Genomic DNA, 24,174 nt, shown 5'->3' with positions numbered 1-24,174 from the left:
CCTTCTTCTTGTTCCAACATGGAAACTCAACTTTTCTTCTGCAACCGAGGGTCCTTACTAAATCCAATCAGGACATATACCTCCTATTGCTGGTGCTCAGTGAATATCCCTTACTCTGAGTCTGAACTCTGGGAATCTCAGAGAATGGCCTCTCTCTGTTCTTTATTTCTTCTCTCTAAAATCCACCTTCCAGTCTCCCTTTTGTAGTGTCTCCCAATATTAATCTCATTGTGATACCATCCAGACCTTGACTGAATTGAGGCTCCCACTGCTATGCTACTAGGTCACCACTCCCGCAGTGTGCCTGACTGCATCTCTGCTCCCATGTCCCAAAGTAAATGAAGAGGGAAGATTTTAAAGGTTTCTTTGCAAGACAGTCAAAAAGACTTTTTCAGAAAAACACAACATTAAACATGAACCCAGATCAAATGAGCAGGGGCAAGTTCGTGTCTGACACCTTTCAGTTCCTGCCAGTCGATTTTCATCCATAATTTGCCATGCTCATAAAATCTAAATTCACAAGGGAGAATTTTCTAAATGGTTTTGTCAACATCCAAGTTTTAGGGCATGCTAGTCCAGTATTTCCATAATGAAATTAAAAACCATTGTTTCCTTGCAAAGTAAATTACTGTCTTGTACTTTTATATTAATTTTTAAATTAACCAAGGGAAGCAGGTGGTGAAGTACAGGTTGCACCACTCAGATCCAGTACTGTCTCTTCCAACAACATCTGTGGTCCAGTAGGAGCCCCAGTGGGCTGGGAGCTGGAGATCCTTCAGCAGTGGGGACTGGGAGCTGGAGACTTCACTTGTCCCTTGGCAATCAGGGCTGGGAGCCAGAGCCCCTGCTTTCAGGTGGGGATGTGGTGGGGGTAGGGGCAGAGGCTGGCTGGAGCCCTGTGGCAGCCCCTGGGAGCCTGAGCTGGGCCAGAGTCCCAGAGGAGGGAAGTTAGAGGCTGGGGTTGCAGCAGCCCCAAAGTGCAGGACTGTCTGGCAACAGAAGCCCTGGACCACCCCTTGCCCAGCAAATTCTCTTGCTTGGGACCATACCCAGGTCCTGAACATGACAGACTAGGGATGTGTAACCTGTATTAATCACTAGATTTTTAGGCAGTGAAGACTGGAAAATAGTGAAAACAACTCCATGCAAAACAATGGATGTGTATATACCACTTATTATTTATTTTTAATTGCCCCACTGGGCGAAATACAGAATAAGCACAAACCTACAATTCCTTGCCGGAACATCTTCAGTTGCGGCTCTGTTTTTGCCATGAGCTCCTTACTAGCGCATTAGCCCCTCTGAATTCAAGAGGCTGCTTGTGTTGTGTAAGGCTAAAAGCCTCTGTAAGCATTTCCAGAGTCAGACCCTACGTCAGGCAACTATTGAAAGGTGATTTTCAGAGCACTTCGAGCTGTCCAGTTGTCTCAAATTGCACATGCAAGGCATGCAAAGGTAGCGCACATTTTTAAAAATTTGGGTGGTAATGTTTTGGCCTCTCCCACACAGGTGGAAGTGTAATATAGCATCGTGATAACTGTCGTTTCTCTTTAGATGAGTGGTGTCCAATAAACATTGAAAGATCTCCACACTTGTGGTTGTTGCCCCTCCATATTCACCACATCCACCCTGCTCTAAATACATTCCCTCCCCCTTCTCCAGCACCAGGCACCCCCAACTCCCTGTTCTAAATGGGTGCCAGCCACTCACCAGCACTGCAGGGGCTGCCACTGCTACTGGAGCTACTGCTGCTGGGGGGCGTCCCACCAGGAGGCCTGGACCCACTGGGGCCACCACTGCCACACGCTTCTCTGGGGTGCACTCCCTGCATGCTGCTGTAGGAGGAGACTCATTCAAAGGCTCCAAGAGCCGCATGCAGCCAGAATCACCACACCGCCATTCTCTGTTTCCCGTGAGTGGCGAACGTATTGGACACTGTGACTTTAGATTGTTTTGTACTGCGCAGTGCTGTGCATTTAATATTTATTTGTAAAGATAGATGTTTTCTTTCAACGGGTGCTACAAATTCACTAGGTCCGCAGGGCAATTGTTGCCAGACAACAGACATACAGTATGAGAATCCACTGATAGAAATATTAATGGGGTGGTCTGTGGCAGTGGGGGAAGTTCAGTTTCACATTATAGGAAGCCCTTGTGTGCGTAGCTATATAAGCAGTGTGGTGGGGTACGTGCTATGGAGTATGGACAGGCAGAACAAATGTAATGGTGAAAACTGCTGAAATACATATAAAAACCCCTCCGATGTTTTAGTCTTCATCTAGTAATGACCTATGATTTTCAGGAATGATGGATCAGACATCTGTGGTGTGCTGCTGCTTTCTCACTGATTGCAGAGGACTGCCGTAGTAGGGCTGCTGGATGTTGATAATGACTGGTATAGTTAAAAGAAGCTGACCAATATGATAAGATACATAGCCACTTCCTTACTTGTCTCACCTGTTAAACAGTCCAGTATTTCTTTCTTCATAAGATATACTGCTAGAAGTATTAAAAGAAGATGGTGAGGCTAAAGGAAACTATGTGTCTATTTCCTTTTGTTCCTTCTGTTTAAAAAAAAAAAGGTTTAGTATTCAGTATTGGTGTACTTATGCTGGTCCAAGGATATTATAAAAACCGGATGGGTGAGGTAATCTTTCATAGGGCCAACTTTGGCTGAGGAGAGAGACAATGTCAAGCTTATACCAAGCTCTTCTTCAGGTCTGGAAATCTAACTTTACAAGCTTCTCCAGCTAAGGCAGACTAGCCTGAGTACTTTTTCCAGACCTGGAGAAGATCTCTGTATTGCTCAAAACCTTGTTTTTCCTCATCAATAGAAGCAGGTCCAGTAAAAGATATTACTTCACCCCACTTGTCTCTGCAATTCAGCAGTCATTTTGAGATAAAAGACTAATTGCATGAGCTATAACTTGTCATAGTCCTGATGGGGAAAGTGCAAGTTTCCATTTACAACTGTGCCAATGCAATTCTCACTTCTCCCCTAAAACACCTGTAAAATTTTAGTTAAGGGTCTTTAATAAGACTGTCAATTGCACCAAATTGTATGATAGTTTTGTGATATGTACAGAACTGTACATGTGAATGCCTTACTCACTGTCATTTGTGACTCAAGGAGATTTTACTAAGCTATGTCGTGAGCAGTGAAAGGCTATTAAAATAACAGAAACCTATTTTCTATATTTCAAGACCATAGGTGGTTTTTATCCCATCTTCCCCTTCCTTTCAGAGCACAAGAAGCCTACAATTTTGTGCTGCTTTCAAAATTAACAGTTCTCCCTAGCAGCCAGAATTCACTGGTACAAGTCAGAAATGCCAGGCATGAAGGAACTGAAGTACTTCCCGAAAAGCCACTTGTAATTTTGTGTCCCTAAATCCTTGGAGCCAAATTCTACCCTCACATCTATATGTGCAACCCCTGAGGCAGAGACTCCCATACTTTGGGGTCTGGCCTGCTAGAAGGGGCTCAGAGGAGTGTTTAGTAGAGCATGACACACAGGGTGGGGCCTGGTGAAGAGTGCCACCCAGCCCCACTCTGCTCCCAGCTCCACTCTGAACCCAACCTGGGCTCCCCTGCCTGCAGCTCATCTCCCAGTCCTGGGTCCTAATAGCCGCTCTGCTTCCGGCCTGGTCCAGCTCCTGAGCCTGGCTCCCTAGTGTGTGTAGATGTCAATTCTGGTAAAGGGTATGTGTGACAGAAAATGTTAGAGACCACTGCCCTAAGGATAGCATTTGACTAAAGTTGGATTAACAGGGTTTGGAGCAGGGAGAATCTAGCACAAAAACAGCATCTTAACTATTCTGAGGCAACTATTGCAATCCTCAGGCTAGAAGAGCACCAGCTGCTGTGTGCAGGAGAAGGCCAGTGAATCTATATGGCAAAAGAGCCCTCAGTCACACCCCTGGTTAATCCCTGGTCCCTCACTTTCCAAACCACCCCTGCATCGGAACATGTGTGGAGGCCCTATCCCCAGAACTACACTCTGCAATGCATGGGATCAAACATCTGCATGGATACAGCTGGAATGAACTATTGTTGTAGTTATTAGCTGTATCTTATGAGTAAGGCTATTGTTTTGTCACAGGTATTTTTATGGACCATGTTACGGGCAATTAACAGAAATTCACCAAAGCCCCTGACCAGTCCCTGACTTTCACTAAAAATGGCCCTGACAAAATGGGGAAAAGGGTCAACACCCACTGCTGCTAGGGAATAAGATGCATCATTAGTGCACCGGATAGAGCTCTGTGATCTCCCCCCAAGTGATAGCTGAGAAGCACCAGGAGACCAACTGGAAATTCCAGATCTGGGAGAGAAAATATGAGGAGACTGGGTGAGTGTCAAAGAACGTCACAGATTCCATGACTTCTGTGACCCAATCACAGCCATGTTCGTGAGTTATAGCAATAAAAACTAATTTCAGCTGATTTCATGGTTCTCACAAAGGGTGACATTCACACTCCTCTGTATCCTCAGGCTGGGCTCACACCCCCATTTCCTGCAGGGGTGCTGTTATGTCTTGGGCCCTCCAGAACCCAGAAGAAGGGATCAGCATCATGAAGATTTTTCAGAAACTTGGATGGATTTTTAGCCATAACATTTTCTTTTGTCTTTAAAGTGAGTTGCTTGGCTGGGACAAAAGGCACCACTCTGGAAATTTAGGCGTTAAACCTAGGAATAGTCCTAGTGGAGGAGATCATTGCCCCATCAAATGTAACCAGTATCCAGAAGTGGCCCAGCTGTGTCTAACGCTGCGTATCCGCTATGAGATAAATTCAAATTTCTTAATATCAATTTTGTAATTCTGTAATTTACAAGTTCGAATTTTACCATTCTCACTTCCCACATGCTCTTCACAAAGTCATCTCCTTGTTGCCACATTGAAATTGGCTAACAATGACTGTTGTAGTAGTGCATTGTGGGAACCTATCCCACAGTTCCCTCATCCCTGTAGCATTCTGGGTATGCTCACTAATCTTTGACATCATCCTCCCACATTGCATTTTCCTCATTCCCCTCCTGTGCCAAGCAAACATCCATTCTTCTTGGTGGAAGGAAGGAAAAGTAGGGCATCCGTACAGATGACAAAAAAGTTTACAGGAAATGTCTTTCTTCTGTAGCTGAACTCTCACCTCCCATGATGGCATCTGAGCCCTGAAAATATGCCAATCCCTGGAAATAATATAGGAAATAGAAAAGTGTAGGAAAAGTATTGGAAAAAAAGATTTTTGACTTTATTGAAACTAATACAGGGACCCCAAGAAGCATGAAGAACAAGAATATGGGAAAGTTTTTCAGAAAAGAGAGTTGCTGATGGGAAGAGTCTTAGGCTTTCCGGTGCACTATAAGGCTTCTGTTTAATGATTGTGTTCTTAACTGGCCATCCAACCTTTGCTCCACCTCCCATTATTGCATGTGATCCCTGAAAATAATACAGGGGCCCAGACTGTATTTTAAAAGTAGAAGAAGGAGGATAGAAAAGTGTAGGAAAAAAGAATTTTTGGTTTTCCCCCTCACTACATAGCTGTGAAATTAGGCCAACTGGCAAAATGTTTACATAGGAGAGAAAATAATATAGAGGGTGAGAATGATTTAAATAATATATGTTCTGTAAAAGATGTCCCCAGAAGAACCTCTCATCATCATCATCATCATCATCAATAACCATGGGCTCAGCGCCCGTTGGCGTCTGATGCCTCTCTCACTGTTTCCTTCCATCTTTCCCTATCCAGTGCAGAGGGGCTTAGTTTCTGTAGACTAGCTCCACACCAATCTACTATATCATCTATCCATTCTCTGTGGGGTCTACCTCTCCTACTCGAGCCGTCCATTATGCCAAATACCAGGGTCTTGATTTTTCATTTGTCGTTCATTTTGCAAATACGTCCAATTAGTTGTAGCTTCCATTTTATAACCTTCTGCAGCAGGTTCTCTTTCGGCTGTATCTTCCTATATAATTCCTCATTGGTGACCTTCTGCATCCATCCTATTCTCAGAATCTTTCTATAACTCCTTTTGAATACCAATATTCTTCTTTTCGAAATCTTTCGTTATCACCCATGTCTCACATCCCTACAACATGCAGCTGAATACACATTTTCAAGACGCCCAACTTCGTTCTTAAGCTAATTGCTTTGCTTTTTCAGATCTTATCCATCGCCTTCAAACTCGCTCTTGCTTTCGCTATTCTAGTCGCTATTCTCTGCTAAGGTAGTTTTGGAACAAAACACAACAACACAGAAAGAATGTCTCTGTAGGTATAATAATAATGGTGGAAGTCCAAAAGTTTCATTGACTGTGGGGGCCCAGGTTGTGTTTCTGGGGGTGTAAGTGCAAGCACTGAGGGCCGGTTGACATGGTCCCTTCATGAGAAATCTGCCCCCCCAGCTCCTGACACATTCCCCTGGTGGCAGCAAGTCCTTGTGTATCTTAGCCACCAGGGGAGACTCCTCCCCAATGGCTGAAAGCCCTGAGATGGGCGTAGGAGGGGTTCAGTTGTGGGCCAGTTGAGGTGGTCCTCCCTGAATATATTAGCCATCAAGAGAGACTTCCCCTCTGGCGGCAGCAAGACCCGGTATGGGTATAGGGGATATTCAGTGGGGGGGCAGTTGAAGTGGTCCTCCCCAAGCCAGGGAAGACATCCCCCCGGTGGCAGCTAGCCACACTAGGGGCATGGGGGGGATCAGTGGGAGGCCAGTTGAGGTGGTCTTCCCCAAGTATCTTAGCTGCTGGGGAGACTTCCCCACAGTGGCAGCAAGCCCCTGAATATCTTAGCTGCCCTTGAATGCGTAAATACATACAATCTATGACATGGTGCTGCCTGGCAGCATGGTCACCACCGAATGGCAGGCACATCCTTTTATTGGGTTGGGGGCTACCCACGTGACATGGCAGAGCATGGGAAAGACCCAGATTGCGTGGTGCCTGTGTGGGCGGGAAGGGGGTTTGCACACAAATGTAAACCGCTGAGAAGAAGTTTCTTGGCATCTTACGCAAGCAGAACCCCCAGCACAGCCTTGTTGAGACGTGGTGCCGCGGGGCAGAGGCTGGCACCAGGCAGTGCAGAAAAAAACAACAAGTGTAGCAACACAGCCACAAACTCCCTGCAGGGACTATTTGTAATGGGTAGATGTGCTCACAGCGCTAGTAGCAAAGAGAGACAGACATTTTCAGGTTGTCATACAAACATGAGCCCACAGCCAAAGGCTCGCTGCTCCCACTTTGAAATTCACAGTCTTCCTCTTACTGGAGAGCAGCAGCCAAAGTGGAGCGCGGAGGGGCATTGTGGGTTACAAATGGAACACCTCTGGAGGCTGATAAAATCTATTTTAAGACGTGGTGCTTTCACACTGGCCTTTAATCGAACTTCTGAATTAGAGCTTGATGCTGTACACATCAGGTAACTGCAATTTTGTAATCTCAAGATTATTGCACCCTAAATTGAGCTAATGGTATTTACAGTGAAGACAGTCACGTGGTAACATCAAGCTAACTGCCTTAAATTCGAATTTATCGCATAGTGTGGAGACAGCCTAATATTCCTGAAAAAGCAATCCGCACATCCCCACTTTTGAAATGGTGTAACATTTGGGCAGCAGACAGAAGGGGACTCCTTTATTGACCCTTTTAAGGTGATCAGAGAGCTTCTAAGATTTGATTACACTTTGCTTATGTACCTACGTGAATGGTGTTAATGATCATAATATTATTCAGCCCTTTGTTAATATCAAGTATCAGAGGGGTAGCCGTGTTAGTGTAACCAGCACCTGATGAAGTGAGTCTTTGCTCGTGAAAGCTCATGCTCAGAACTTTTCTGTTAGTCTATAAGGTGCCACAGGACCCTTCGTTTGTTAATATCAGTTAGCTTTGAACTTGACATTCATCTCAGTATTTAGACTTTAAAGGGATTTTTACACGCTGGCAGTAAGAATTGGATAGGAACAAGCAGGGCAACACGATCTAACCAGAGAATTTTTGCACTTAATATTTCTACATTCTGCCTTTAAGACTGGCTACTTTTGGTGACTTCACATCGTACAAATGTGAGAGTACATTATTTCTTCATAACAGTAGTTAGTTGATATGGAAAAGTAATCCCTCACAAGGCCATTATTTCCATTCTGCTAGGAGTTAAACATTATTTCCAAGATTGTAGAGTGCTGGTACACTACTGAATATTAATATTAATTAGTTTATGAATACTAAACTGGATTTTTAGGCTTGCAATCAGGCCTATGTACAGACATCTTTTCTAGGAGTACTAGCATAAGAGTGGACATACCAGTTCAGAAAAATAAAATTATCATGATGAAATAAACAATTTCCAAGAAAGCCTGCTCTTATGAAACTTTTGTGGTGTGCACAGCCGCATAAATGTACATGGGAGCTCCTCAGTAAATATAATTGATGGCACACAGTTAAAATAACATCAGTTAAATAGTCTCTCATAGTTTCATTTGCTTTTGTACATTAATGCCTTTGTTTTTATGCTTGTCCTCTTGATGATACCAAACAATTCCAGAATCCGGTTTATGTATTTTAATAGTAAATATACTAGCTGCCATACTGAACACTTGCAGAACCAGAACTAGGCATTTTAGTGCCAGGGTGAGCAAAAATATCTGTGACCTCTACCATTTTCCCCTATCCCATTTACCCCCCATCCCCCCCCCAGTTATGGATCTCATTGTGTTGGGCACTGTAAAAGCACAGAAGAAAGAGACAATCTCTGTCCCAAAAACCTTACAATCTATGTTTGGAAGATAAGAAGCAACTGGTGGATAGAGCGTGACAGGCAGAGGGAGCGCATGGAAACAATGAGATGATGCTGTCTTTAAAATCACAGTCTGTGACACTGCAGAGTCCAGTGCAGTCACAGAGCTTGTAGTCAAGGCCAGCAATGAGTCTGCTATCTTGGTACAGTCAGCTCTCTGACTCAGTGTTTATATGAGACTGGGTTGTGAATGAGAGCCAGATAGATGAGGCTCAAACTAGACATGACCAGGCTGATGCAGGAAAGTGGGAGAAAGCAACCAGGAAGTGCAGGGAGAATGTTTCTGGTGCCTGTTTTTTAAGTTCAGTTTGAGGCTATTGTTCAAGTCCCAGCAGTCCCTCGCCCAGCAGTCAGGGATCCTGGTAACCCTCGTCACAAGCACCTCAACCCAACACAAGATGCTTACCAAACCGTTCTGCTCATCCCCATTATAACAAACGGTCCTTCAGAATAATCAAGATTCTTGTTTACGCCTTCCCTGAGAGATCTAGGCTCACATGTTTGGAATAGGGGGATTGATGGCAGTGTGGGGAAGCCGACTGAATTTCCAGCTCTAAAGGGTAGTTAGGTGCTCATATGCTGTGCAAGGCCCCGCAATGCTTTTTTATTTTCCACCGTAGGCTGAAATCGTACAGTCCATATGTTTCCATGTGGCTGCACTCTAAAATAGAGTGGTTGTAAAGCTGTAAATGCCAGTGAGGAAAAAAAAAAACAAAACAGAAAACAGAGCAGTCGTGTTTCAGTTCCAGACCCCTCACTTTTATATTGGCTTATTGTGCTTATCCCACATTCTTAGGAAACGTGATCTGATCCGAAGGTTTTCCAGACTCTATGGCACAGAGCACACCACTGTCACTAACAAACATGTACCGAGCATGTTGCAGCTGCTGCAAGGGGTCACATGGAAAAGTAATACTAGGAAAATATTTCATGTGTTTAGATTCTTTCAGGATAATGTAGCAACTTAAGTGGAAATAGGGAGAAAGTCAGGTACCATGTGACAAACCAACTCTCTATAGTTCTTTGTAAGCTACTGTCAGTCCGTGGATCACAGTTTATATGAGCAAAGGTGAGCTGGTTAGCTGATAACTTAGTCCATGTAAGTTCAGCTAACAATTTGCTTCAGTATCCCACTTCCTGGTTCTTCTTTACCTCTGGGGCTTAAAGCCCAACTATGTCCTTAGACATGATAACAATAATTATCCTGTCTCCAACCACTATAATACCCTTCAGTGATACATCCCTTCACTGTGTAGGAGCATGTTTTGGTGCCTACACATTACATACAGCTCATCAGTGAAGCTCTCCAGCCCCACTATCTCTGCACTATGAAGATAGGTGCTTATTTTAATCCAGATACTACTGGGGTGGGTACATTAGAAATGCCAGTAGATACCATTGTACAGGCAAGCGCCACTTCTCGATTTTCCTGCTCCATATTACTCATTCACTCCACCCAGGAGAATAACTGGATGAAATTACACTTCATCCCATAATTCGATACAAGCAACAAGAAAATGATACATTAATGGCCTAGGACCGCCAACTCCTCTTCCCTCCCAAAGTTAGACTTGTAACCATTACTGTATAATCAAGAATGATACACTGACCCAAGACTTTAATCTACCTTCTACAGTGGCTCTTTAAGGTCCCTCTTCAGCAAAGCACTTAAGCAAATGCTTAAATGCTTGTTCAGCAGGGGCCTTAGAATGAAGTGCTTGCTTGTGTCACACATAGATGCAAATGACACAAGGGTTGGCTTTCTGGCTTGCACAAGTTCACCCCCCTTTCCAGAGCAGAACCTATGACTTAATTCCCCCTAAATGCTCACATCTGGCAAGTAGGTCTCTAGAAATAGGCGTAGGGAGGAAAGGCACTGAATTTGTGGTGTTCCCCACCATACACACCCCAGTCTGCTAATACAAGAAAAGGGTCATTTAGCTAATGAACAAATATAAGGGGGCTGCCTGGCATGAAGCTGGGCTCTTGGCTTCTTGTTCTGAAACACAGCGTGCTCTGTCACTCATGGGAAAGGCCTTATTGGTCTGAACAGTTCTGTCTTCCCCTCAATCCCAGCTCACTCTTGCAAATGGTAATTGAAGGCAGAAGACAGGGAAGCACCTGCAGGGAAGCAACTTTAGTAGCTCTGCTGGGTGGGGCCCTTCACCACCATCTCAATCCATGTCAGTGAGTAATGTGGCTGCGTCATGAGCAGCTCACCGGTCCCAGCCAGAGAGAGGGTGGGTAGCAATTAATTCCTTTTGCTCAGGGCTGACCTTCTCTCCCTTTTCCTCGCCTCACCCCAGAACAGGTCGATCCAGTGCAAACAGCGCACGTGCCCTCCTGGAGTATATTGACACTGCAATTAAACACCCATGACAAGGCCACGCCAGCTGACTCAGGCTTGCTAGGCTAGGGCTCGGGTGGGTTAACTGCGGTGTAGATGTTCAAGCACAGGCTGTAATGTGTGCTCTGGGACCTTTCCCCATCATGGGGTTCAGAGCCTGGGGTCCAACACAAGCCTGAGCAGCTGCACTACAGTAAAACACACCCTTTGCCTAAGCCTCTTACCCTGAGTTAACTGGCATGGACCAGGCACAGGCTTTTAATCGCAGCATAGCTGTACCCCTAAAAGCTCACCCTCTCCCAAGCGTGACATACCTTTTGAAAGGAATAGGGCTATTTGTTAAGCTATATTATAAAACATTAAAGGGCAACCTAGGTGCTCACATGATTCATCAGAAGCCAATGAAATCCATGCTACCTTTAGAATGCACTTTGAGACAGGTAACCAAAAGGGGGTAACAATTCTGTAATGTCACTTAAGCTACTGCATCTGCATGGGTCATACACCTCCTTGGGGAAGATAATTATTTGCTCTAACTGTAGGGTAATACTTTGGAAAGCAGACCAAATTCAAGAAGTTGGATCAACTGAAGATCTTTTCTGGTCTTTTCTGTGCATGCTCAGATCTTTTCATCGACACAGTGATTGTAGCTTCATTCAGTGAGCAGGGGACAGCAACCTTAATTCAAAGGACTAATTGTACACATATGGGCATCCAATATGCTGAACAAGTTCATTGCTGGCTGGTTGCTAGAGCTCAGTGGAGAACCAGAAGAGGGGTTCTGGTGACATGGGCATTCCGTGAGGAAGAACTTCAGCCCTGAGGAAAGGGTGAAAAGAAAGGGGCAATGTAGGAAGTGGCCCAGTGAATAATAGAAGCAACTATTACAGGAAGCAGCACCTGGCTGCTATTTAGAGGTTCTCTGAGCTGGGACCTGGGGTTCCAGGGGTGCCCGAATCCCACCGCTGGCAGGGGGACCACAGCCCTGAGAAGGGAATAAGGCTCCTTTAGAGGCCCAGTTGAAGGACAGGACTTAGTCTCCACAGAGAAAGCTCTGCGGATACTGCTCCATACCAGGAAGACACAGATTTAAAGTTAACATGGGAGAGGCTGAGGGCTGAGTCCATAAACCAGCCTAAAGACATCACCAAGAGCACAGTGACAGGGGCTGTGGGACACTTATCCTGGAAGTGATTGGTGTGGTCACGTGTTGACTCTGCATGACTTGACTGTAAGGCTGAGCCACTGAAGACCCTCTTGACAAGGGAAGCAGCCAATGGTCCACCATGGAAAAAGAGAGTGCACGTTTGCACCCACCCAACAGGAGGCTCTCATGACAGGTGCAGGCGCACGGTGAAAGAGGTGAGAGAGAGGGGGCCAGGCTGGCCACACACCACTGGAGAGATGCAAAACAGGATCAGAGCAGCCCATTCCCTCTCACTCCTTTAAATAACAGCTGTCTCCTGTTGCCATCTACAGCTCAAACTGTGCTGCAATGTTGAAAAGTCAGGGTTCGGGCTCTGATGATGCATGAAAGGAGGCTGTTGTAATGAGATGTAAGTGAATTTGTTTCAGCTTGTTCCTTTTATAACATCATCATGGATATTACAGACAAAAACCTGTGTTAAAAGGGTGATATGTAGGCAGGAAAAGAGAGCAATGTAAAGTTAGGAAATGTCAGCTCTACACACTGCTACAGGAAATGGTAGTTTCTGTAATGGAAGTTGTCCAGGAGAAGTGGGAGCTCTCCCACAGGGTTCTGATACAAACAGAGACCAACCCTGACAGCTCCGTCACTGTCCCAAGAAAGATGGTCAGGCACTAGAAAAAATTACAAAGAGATATTGGCTTGCTTACAAGTAGGGGACAGGAAATTATGTGAAACACAAAAAAACGAGCTTCCAAAATATAACAGCATATCAAGCTAAATAAATTTTCCAGCTACAGAAGGAAACATAACAGAAACTGTCAAAAACGGTTGATAGATAAAACAAAATACTGACCGTGGTGTTAGAAGATATACACAGAAGTTGTGGTGCAGAGTCCACTGAGAGGTAGTAGAATAACTTCGAGATCTTAAATCCATTTTTCTTAAAAGAGTAATCTTTAAAGAACAAGTTGTAAAAAGAGAATCCCTATAAATTAACAGTATACCATACCCAGGGAAGACCTATTGTACATATTTAAGTGTACATACTTATGAGATTATATGGACCTTGAACTCCCATTTATTAGGGCATGCTGAATCTAATGGAGAATCTGTTGGACTACTCCCAATGAACAGAATTAGGTTAATAATGCTATTAAGTGAGCAGCTTAAATGGGGCAGTACTTGCATAATTTTTACTTACAGGGGATACCTTCAGCCAGTCTCAGGTGAATGAGAGATGTGTACCTAGACGTTAGATTGCTTTGGGATCCCCAGTTTCGATAATTTTTAATAACAGAATTTGCCAGGTAATTATAAAAAGAAGACCATGCTGCCAATAAAATGAAGTCAATGCTTGAAAGACTATGGGCTTTGCATGCCTGAACCCCTCAGGCACCTTTGGAAATTCCAGCCATGTATGCACAGGTGCAACTCGATTCATGTGAATAACCCATTCAGGGGAACTGACAGCCTCATCCAGCCCCTGGGCAAGGGGGAGACTCAGGTGGAAGAGGCATAGCTGAGCCGCATGGACTGTGCTGTATACCCCACCCCCTCCAACCGTTAGAACCATCCAGAGCTTCCTCCCCAGGGCTCTGTAACACACTGTGTGGAGCTCTGGAAGTGGCTGGGAGTACTGGACCCTTTTGAATCACCAGGCCCCATGGCAACTGCCCCTTTTGCCATCCTCCCACCATGTACTCCCCTTCAGCAGGCTGGTCCCACCAGTCTCAAACTTCATATACATGCCTACGTGTCTGCAGGACTGGGTCCTTAATTTGAACAGAAGCATAATCAGAAGTAGAACTTGTCAACACATTGTAGTGGGGTTTTTTGTGGACAATGGCATAGATTTTTTAAAAGATATTATAGTGAAAATTCCAGATTGTATCAAAATTCTGCAGACTTTCATCATTTCTTTCAGTTTTCATTAACTGAAAACTGAATTTGTTTTGTTTAAACTGTAACAGTCCAGTTTGGGATTTTTCAGTGGAAACCTGATACATTTCAAAAAATATTTGAAAGTAAATGGGGGAAAAATACTGATATAAAAAGTATTCTTGGGATAAATTTCTCAGCCAGCTCTAATCATGACATTAGGGTAGCCAAGGAATGAGAGAAGCAGTTGTAGGGAAGCATCAATAACATTGATATGCTAAGTAATTCAGGCATTTCCAACCATGAGGATTGTAACTTGGGTGGGATATCACTTCCATTGTCCCCCCGTCTCAATCTAGTTGTTCAGTTTAATTGAGAACATTTGGTGTTCTAAAGCAAAACATTTCAAAAGTATCCAGTTTTTCTCATTTAAAATTCTTGTGTATTAGATTTTTGTTTATTCAGATCCCTGGCACTGAGCTTTTTTTATAAAAATTCACCAGTTGGAAACTTTTTCACCTTTGGGTTAACATTATCACCATATCTTTGTATTACTTAAAAAATACAAGTATGGTATTTGACTCTTCTCCCCTCAGACTTTTAGCTATGCAGATGTATTAAAAGACTGCCAGAAAACAACTGTTGCCATTAAAAAACAGTCCGTCACTCAGCCTTTATTATAAGCTTCAAATATGCATTGACTTTCTTTCAGAAGTATTTGAATGAGAAAAGATTTACTTTTGCTTCTATGCATTGTTATTTTGCAGCTTTTGAAATATTCTCTCTGCTTCTTCTTTCAGCCCTGAGTTCTTTTAGAAGCAAAAAATATTTTTTAACACAAGCTGCACTTGTGCTCACCCATCTCAATTTATTAACTGGTTTTCATTGATAATAATGGAGTATATGTCACTTTCATCCAAAAGGCCAGTGGAACATTAAAACATCGAGGCAGATGCACATAAAGAGACTACTTCACTTTCTTTCAATAAAAATGAACAAAGACTCAAAAGCCATTATGTGATCTAGTCTCTGCATTATAAATTAAGCTCAGGGATACGCCAAATTTAGGAAGTTATTTTATATTAGTGCTAAAATGCTTAACTACAGAAAACTCAATGAACTGAAGGATGGTAAATAAAAAACAAATGCTTGCCTATGCAAAGCACAGAGGAAAGCAAGTTGCTAATTGATTTCTTTAAATGTTATAATAAAGACAATAATGTTGACAAAACAGTCAACATACAGTAAGGGAGCTTCTACATTCTAGGCAAGAATCTGCCTCCCTTATTCAAAGCCCCCGCCTTCCCCCCCGCCAAAATGTTGGTTGAACACAAACTGAGTTACATAATTTGGAATATGTTTCACAACGGTGAATCTGTGAAAGAGATCTGTGTAAACTCAAAAGTTTGTTTCTCTCTTCATCGGAAGTTGGTCCAATAAAAGGAACAACCCCACCCTCTTTGTCCCTGGAGTTTCACTCTATACTCTTGTTGCAACTTTCAATGTACACAAAATAACTTAAAACGGAAGTAAAATAAAAGGGTGATTTTTTTTAAAAAAAAGCATATGAAGAGGTGGTGGCATAATTCTACAGGTTTGTGATAGAAAGAGAGATAAATTCTTCTGTTTGTCAATGAAACCCACTGCAAAAATCCAGATCTTAATCCAAATCATGAGTCAGAGAGCTTTAAAGATTGGAAGAAATATAGAATGCATATGGTTGCCCAGATGTTCAGTGAATACATTTTTCTAACCTAGTTAAAGATCAAAGCTTTAAGTATCCCAGGTTGCAGAGTGTGTCTTCAAATTAGGCATTATTTTTCTTAAACAGCTAGAAAAGCTGTTCTATGAAGAAAGCTCCCTTTAATAGAAGCAATGACATTTGGTCAATAACTGAGACCCTCTCACTGGGGAAAAAAAAACAGATCAGCTGTAGATGATTGGTTCAAAAAGATATAGGAGGTTATTGTTCTGGAAAAATGTATACACCAATTATATATATCCAGAAAAATATAAACAGACCTTCAACAAGGACAAGTGAAGGTAAACACTTAGATATTTGGTTACCATTTAGTTTGAATGTGTGTAATCAGAAATTTCACTCAATTTAATAAAATCACTAGAAACAATGTGTTATATGTGTTGTAATGATTCTCACTCAGGAATATGGTAATACTCTGGCTATGTCTTGATTCAAGGGTTTTGTTGACATAACAGTTGTTTTGTCGATAAAACCCGGGGTGTGTCCATATTCGAAAGGGCGTTCAGTTGACAGTAAGTTGACAGAACACAGAGCTTTTGTTGACAACCATACCCTGCTCACCACAAGCAAGAAAACTGCTGTCAGAGATCTGTTGACAAATCACTGGTTTGGACATCCAGAGGGTCTTCTGTCAACAGAAAATGCCTTTTAGATGCCGCACAGGTGCCTTAGTGGATACCCTGTCCACAGCAATCAGCACTCTATGGTTCCTGCCTCTGGTCATAATTAAAGCTCCATGGAGCACAGGGAACCCTGTGGCAGGAAGCTGAGAGCGAGGGAGAAGCAGAGCTACAGGCTGCAGTCCCCCATACTTTCACACCTGCATGATGCCTGTAAACTGTGGACATGGCAGAGCAGCAGGGAGCTGGAGACTCCCCTGGGTCCCCAAGGAACCAGACTGAGGGGTCCCAGGAACAACCCCTGGGCAGCAAGAGGCAGCCCCCTCCTGGACCAGGGCAGAGACCCAAAGCCTTCTGGACTTGTGAGGGTGAGCAGCAGACCTTCCAAAACCAAGCAGTGGAATGCCTTGGTATATACCAGGATGGGCACCACCCTGGCTGAACAGGGCCACTCCCCTGCACCATGGAGCAGGTCTGGGCAAAAGTCAAGGTGCTGAAGAAGGGCTATGTCCAGGCCTGGGATGCTGCCTGATGCTCTGGGACAGGACCTGCCCCTACTACAGGAAGCTCAGTGCCATCCTGGGCTGGGGGAACACATCCCTCCCATGCCTGAGCATTGACATGGTGCTCAAGGCTCCCCACCACAGCAGCACCCACCACAGGCCGAGAAGGAAACATCCCAGTGGCAAACCCTGCCAAAGCCGGAGCCAGATTCAGAGGCCAGCAGCCTTATTCTTGTGCTGGACCCAGTCCCTGGCAGCCAGACCATGTCCCAGGGTTCCTTTGAGCTGGGTGAAGGTCCCTCTGGTGAGTACTCTTCATATTATGCACCCCGGGCATGGGAGGTGAGCGCAATGCTGTGAGCACCATTCAGCAAGTCCAAACGGGACATCGCGCTGTAATCTCAGTATGTGGAACCACATGCAGCAGGAGTGTGTCCCACGTGGACCCAGTGAACAGCCCTTGGGCACAGGCAGCATCCTGCTGCCCGTCTCACATGAGGCTGGACAAGCCCCAGGCTCCAGAGGTGGGGCCCTCCCAGCACCTGCTATGGCTGGAAGCGGGTTAGCTTACGAGGGCACCAGGCTGAACCCAGACACGCTGCGGAGTGCAGCACCTGATATGCAGGCATGCGCGCAGGCATGGAGAAGCACCTGCTCCTTTGGCAATGTAGAGAGCCGCAGGTGCATGTGTGGGCCACAGGGAGGGTGAGGCTGCTCCTGGCTCACCTGCAAGCCATGCGGGGACTCCTCCGTGACCAGGCACCTCCTTGTCTGCTAGCCCATTGAGTGGTGGGGCACAGCAGTCAGTACGGTCCTGGAGGCACCATGGAGCTCCCTGTTGCAGGGCCCACTATGCAGGTCATACATGACTCTGCTCCCAGGACATCCCCATCCCTGGTCCTGGGGGGTGTTGGTCAATGCTCATGGTGGGGAGTGGGCATGGCCCTAGGGTCTGCATTGCATGAATGAATCACTAACTATCTTCTTTGTTGTCCTTACAGCTGGACCCCCACCATGCCTCCAGGCCAAGCCACCCTCACGTTGCTGCCAGGCTGTGCTCAGAGCTAGAGGGACTGGTGGAGGGTCTACAAGGACTTGCAGTGGGACCAAAACACTGCCCTATGGGCCATGACAGGGATAACGGAGCGGTGGCTCAGAGCTGACAGAGTGGTGGCCGTGGGCCTGGGACCAACTCTTGTCCCACTTTGATGCTGTCACCAGTTCCTGTGAGACATGATGGCCCAGCCACCTGTGGCTGCCTCCCCCATCATGGCCCCCCATGCCTGGCATCCTGGACCTGCTGCAATGGCCAACAGTCAGGGCCAGCCCCTCTGCCCACCCTGATCCTGCTGCAGCCCCTCCCCACCTGTACATCCCCCTGCTCCCAGACCTATTCCAGCCCTGACCGGGGCCCTGAACCCATGACAGGACAGGATCCCAAGGACACCAACACTTGGGGTCCTGCTCCCCCTGGATTTTGCAACCCCCTACCCGCTCCATGGTCTGAGGCCTCTCACCCCATCTCCCACGCTCCCCAATCAGGTTCTGAGGCACTTTACCCGCATTCCAAACCCTCCAGTGTAAATAATGGCTTGCACTGCATTGATTGTAAATAGTTTGTTATAACTCTCTCTTTTCAACACATTTTTCCTTGTTTCAGTAACATAGTTATTTGTTCACCTCACCTGTGTCCCTCTTTATTGAGCAAGGAGTGGGGGTGAAGGGGAAAAGGGAGGGGTCATGGTGGGGATAGTAGCGCTGTGGGCCCAAGGCCCCTGATGTGGGATGCGTTGGGGAGGATTACTGGGGGTTAAGGGAGATGCTCTCCTTCAGGGTCTTGCAAATCCACACTTTATCCTGGTGGGCCTGGAGAATGGCAGCTACACCCAGATGCTCATAGGCGCACCCCCTCATGGGCAGAGTCTGCCCCTGTCCCAGGAGGAAGGCCTCCCTGTTTCCCTCACAATGTTGTGCAGGGCACAACATGCCGCCACGACTTGGTGAACATTGTGTGCCCCTACGTCCAGGTGGGTGAGCAGGCACCTGAAGCATGCCTTGAGATGGCTGAAGGCACACTTGGCCTGCATCCTGGTCTGGTTGAGGTGTGTGTTGAACAGTTCCCAGCGAAGGGTCCATCTGACCTGTGTAAGGATGCGTGAGCCGGGGCATGAGGGCGTAGGTCGCATTCCCCCACAATGCAGAGTGGCATCTGAACATCCCTGACTACCATCTCACAGCAGGAGGTGAATGTGCCTGCCTCCAGCCTCTGGCACAGGCTGGAGTTGTGGAACACATGGGCCTTGCGTGCCTAGCCTGACCAGCCAACAAATATCATAGAATACTAGGACTGGAAGGGACCTCAAGAGGTCATCAAGTCCAGCCCCCTGCCCTCATAGCAGAGGTGCATGAACTGTCCATGGTGGTCAACCAGGGCCTGCAGCACCATAGAAAAGTAGTCCTTGTAGTTTATGTATTTGGTTGTGCTATGCTCCAGGTCACATATCAGGATGTGGGTCCCTTCGATGGCCTCTATGCTATTCAGCAACCTCAGGATAGTGAATCCAGCCACAATTTCATCCATGTCTCTTTTTCAGAGGACCTTCTGCAGCAGAATGGTGTTAATAGCCATCCTTAATGCACAGTGAGGGGCCCAAATACACACATCAGAGACTAAGAGAGAGGGGGTCCCTGGCCTCCTCCTGTCCCCCGCTCCCCCAAGCTCTCCAACATCCCACCCCATGAGGTTGGCCCCCCCCAGCAGCAGGGCTGTGCGAAGGTGGAATGGCACAGTCCCCCAGGGATGGGGCTTCCCACAACCCCACCCCTTACACACCCAGCCTCACTCCTCGAGGGTCCCCCATGCAAGGATGGCAGCCCAAGAATGTCTTACCTCCATGAGGAGGGCCCCAACAGTGGACTTCCCCATGCTGAACTGGTTGCCCACCGACCAGTAGCTGTCAGAGGGTGACGAGCTTCTGGAGGGTGACTGTGACCTGCTTCTCCTTGAGGATGGCGGGCTGCAGCCAGGTGTCCTGTCTCCAGAGGGTGGGTGCGAGCCAGGCACAGAGCTCCAGGAAGGTGTTCATCCACATTTGGAAAATCTGGAGCCATCACTGGTTGTCTCACTGCCCCATGACTAGCCAGTCCCACCAGTCCAAAATTGTACGGTAGCTCCAAAGCCACCTATGCACGTGGGGGGCGGGGGCAGGTGTAGGTGTGATCGTATTGCAGCCAGGGCGAGGTCCATGAGGAAGAGGAGGATGTCCATCAGGCAGTTCAGAAGCTGCTGCAGAATCTCCCTGTTGGGTCAGCGCAAGCCTGAGGGAAGCTCCCTGGGATCAGGTGTGTCACCCACAAAGACACAAAGCCCTGCACTAACTATGCTTTCCCTCGAGGAGATAGGCACGCCTGCAGCAGAGGCAGGAAGTGGGTGTTGGGGGGGCAGTCTCTTTAAAAGCGCATCTCGTCTGGGCTCCCAGTTGGAAATGGTGACCTGCAACCCTTTCTGCTGTGGATCCAGCTGTCCATTTTGCTGGTAGAGACGCTGGGCAGTCTGGCCGCTCTCTGGTGACAGAGTGGATTGCTCTTTCGATCCACCTCATGGTCTGGTGGCAATCTGTTAACAGAAGCTTTATTAGAAGATATCATCCAGCACAAACTTCTCCCAACAGAGCCCTGTAATCTAGCCATAGGCTGTGAGAGAGATCTGATGTCTTTATTCTTACATAATGTCTCTTTATACAAAAACTCATAACGATTGCTTTATTTCTCCTATTTACATGACAAGGATTTGTCAACTTACCGTCTCATTCTTCCTAAATAGTTAAAAGAAAAGAGAGAGTGGCAGGATTGATCCAACCTGTAGCTTGCCTGGATCTACCCCTTTAGGATTGCCTCCCTCCCCTCACCCGGGTGCATGAGCCAGCACTGGCACGGCAGCCATGCAGGGGGAACCATAGCTGGAGTGCCAGCACTAGCCAGCTCACACTGTTCTGTGGGAGAGCCCTGAGCCTCATGGGTCCAATCCAGGCAAGTTGTGATTGGATCCAGCCTGTGGGTCCTGCCTGGCAGGAGGGAAGTGGCTGTGTGCACTACAGGAAAGCATTCTATGCAGGCACCACCCCCATCACTCCCATTGGCCAAACTGGGAGGTGATGCTAGCGTGGACCATTTCCCTACACCATGCAGAGCCACGTGCTTGCTCTTCAGCTGCACCAAGGTTGGCACTTTCACCCCCACTCCCTGTCCTCCCTGCCTTACAGACCCCAGCATGCTCCTGCATCCTTCCTCCTGCCAAGACCCCTCATCCCTACCCTACTCCTGCACCCCACTTCCAGACCCCACACCAACCCCCCCCAGCCTGCTCCTGCACCCTACCTCTCACACAGACCCTCCCTTCTGTGCACCCCTTGACCCCCAGCCCATTCCTAGACTCTCCCTCTCTTTTAGATTCCCCCATCCACAGGTCACTCTTTGACCCTCCCTCCCTTCCAGACCCTGCAATCCCAGCTCGCTCCTGCACCCTTCCTCCTGCCCAGACTCCTCACTCCCATCCCCATCCTGTACCCTACCTCCCACCCAGACCCTGCACCTCCAGCCCACTCCTGCACCCTATCTTCTGTCCACATCCCACACCCCAAGCTCACTCCTGCACCCAACCTCCTACACAGACTCTACATCCCCACCCCAGCCCACTCCCTGGCAGCTTACTCCTGTGAAGTGAACCCCTCATTTTTGGGCCCATCCCAGACCCTAGGGGGGCACCACAAAATCTACTAGCCCCAGTATTTCTAGGCCCTGGTAGAGTTTGAGGGTAGTGAGGTGATTGTCTTCTATTTCTGCTTTTCAGTTGTGGGGCCACATCTGTGAAGTTGGTGGGTTTTTTTCTTTACTTCTCACTTGCATGTGGCCCCATGACTGGGTTTTTTTTTCCTGAGTCGGTGGCCCCTGACTCAGAAAAGGTTGCCCACCCTTGCTTTACATCCTACCAATTAGACCACGCATGTTCTAATAGTACTTTTTGGCACATAATGATGCATATTTTCCACATAAATCAATATTTCATGTTTTAAAAGGCCGTCTCTTTTACATATTTCTCGTGGAGTTTAATGTCAGGTGGATTTTGTAGAAAGTGTTATTGTCACCTGTTTTTAAGATCATACTTTTAATCTCATTCAGGGAAAATTACATTTTTGCAAACCACTTGAGATGGAAAAAAAACCCAAAACAAAATTTCCCTTATACAGTAAAAATAAACTTGGTTAAACATATGCAATGTAATTATCACAAAACAAAAATTCCATCTTTCTTTACATCTAATTTAAATTCCATTACATTCTACAAGTGCTGCTTGACAATATTAAAAGTGCATTGAAGTACAAAAAAATTACTATAGTATTTGCTGATGTATTATGAATGTATCCCATTAGTCACTTTACCCCTGAAAGGCAGACACATTTCTGCCTAATAAGTGCAACAGCCAGGGATGTTCAGTTAGGATTTAGAGAGCTATTTTGCTAGCAATAGGTTTTATTAATTTCTCTTAGGAATAGACCATTCTGTGATATCAGTGTCTGCCAATAGGAGTTACGTAAGTTGCTGTCACGGCTGCCCTTCATGAATATAGACAGAATACAGATTCAGAGATATCGGTCCAGGAGGCATGAAAACCTATTAAAGGTCAGTCCAATGGCAGAATGGCGTGTGCCACAGTGTGAGAGAATTAGGCAGGGAGGCAACGTGGTGCTTCCTGCTTTTTCATATAATGAAATCAGAGTGTGGCTGAGAGTTGATCCATGTGGTGTGAAGGGGAAATGGTCTGAACCACCTGGTATCTTGTTTTCAGAGCTCCTTGTTGTGTGGCATCTGTGGCTCCCTCAGCAGAACCAACGTGTCTCCTCTTGCTTGGATGAAAGTTCTCACAACATCTTCCTGCTACTGATGTGTTGCGTGTGGGAGGTCAAAGAATTATTGAGGAAGAAAAAACTTGCTCTGCAGAGTGAAAAGAAGAATGAGAGGAAGAGATCACTTACTACTAGAAATCACAGCTTTTGAAACCAGAATTCTGGATGGTTCTTCTGTTAGGTTAGTGAAGCTTATCTTCCAGCTTTGCTCCTGTGCCACGTAAAGCTAAGCAAAAACCAAGAACTCTCCTTTCATTTGGGTAGCCCATTAATCATACCAAGTTTTCTCTACTGATCTGTTTTTCTACTGAAAGCCTAGGAAAGAAAGTAAGAAAGAAAATAGTAATTTGGGGTGGGGAAGGTTTGTTTAATTTCGGATGAATTAAAGCTCTTTCCTTGTTAAATCATCCTATTTTTATGTGTGCTTATTTTGTTGTGGAAGTCGTCTTGAAACGGCAGGGAAAATCCACAATCCTATGTTCTAGATTAGTCTTTTGAGCAGCTACTTTCACCAAGCTAACCCTTCAGTCATGTAGTCACAGAGAGTTAGCCATGTTAGTCTGTATCTTCACCAAACAAAGAAGCAGTCCTGCAGCTCTTTAAAGACTAACAATAATTTAATTATTAGGGGATGAGCTTTCATTGGGCAGACCACTTCTTCAGATCTGGAAATCAGAAGTTACTGTCAGAAGAGCTGTTCCGAGAAAACTTCTGTCGGTGGATTGCATCTACCTATAAAAGTGAATGGATCTTTTGATCCACTCTGTCAACAAAAGGGCCCCTTGAGCATCTACACAGCTTTTTTATTGACTGTTTCTGTCGACAAAATGCATTTTGTGTGTAGATGCGCCGTGAGTTTTGTTGACAAAACCCCAGTTTAGACTACAAAACTTTCTAGAGCAGAAGTAGCCAAGATGAACTTTATAAACTATTTTTAAACCCCTCCCATTTCTTTTTTGTACATCAAGCTTTGCAAGTGTAAGAGACTGCACATACAGAAGGGCACACACCTACTTCAAACAGTTCATTGCCAACCTCCTGGTGGGTGCAAATGGTCATATGTAAAATTTACATACATAGAATGGGTATGTGGCCTATTTTCTGGGTACATACAGATGCACAGAGATGGCAACTTAAAGATGAATGAAAATCTGACCTAATCAGTACTATCCTCTTTAATGAGATGTGGTCACTTTAAAAGAATTCTACAGAGAAGAGCAAG

At 45.9% G+C, this 24,174-nt stretch overlaps 1 protein-coding gene across 1 annotated transcript in view; it reads left to right on the top strand.

Moving 5' to 3' along the window:
* FOXO3 (forkhead box O3) overlaps positions 1–23,530 on the top strand; it is a 203,888-nt gene extending 180,358 nt beyond the window's left edge. Inside the window, exon 3 of the mRNA XM_074990776.1 lies at positions 22,895–23,530. The gene's annotated coding sequence lies outside the window, so the exon portion shown is untranslated. The remainder of the gene's footprint in view (positions 1–22,894) is intronic.
* Positions 23,531–24,174: the final 644 nt, after the last annotated feature.

Source organism: Carettochelys insculpta, chromosome 3 (assembly GCF_033958435.1).
Source record: "Carettochelys insculpta isolate YL-2023 chromosome 3, ASM3395843v1, whole genome shotgun sequence".
NCBI lineage: Eukaryota > Metazoa > Chordata > Testudines > Carettochelyidae > Carettochelys > Carettochelys insculpta.
Note: the sequence above shows the minus strand (reverse complement) of the source record. Positions and strands in the feature narration are given on the sequence as shown.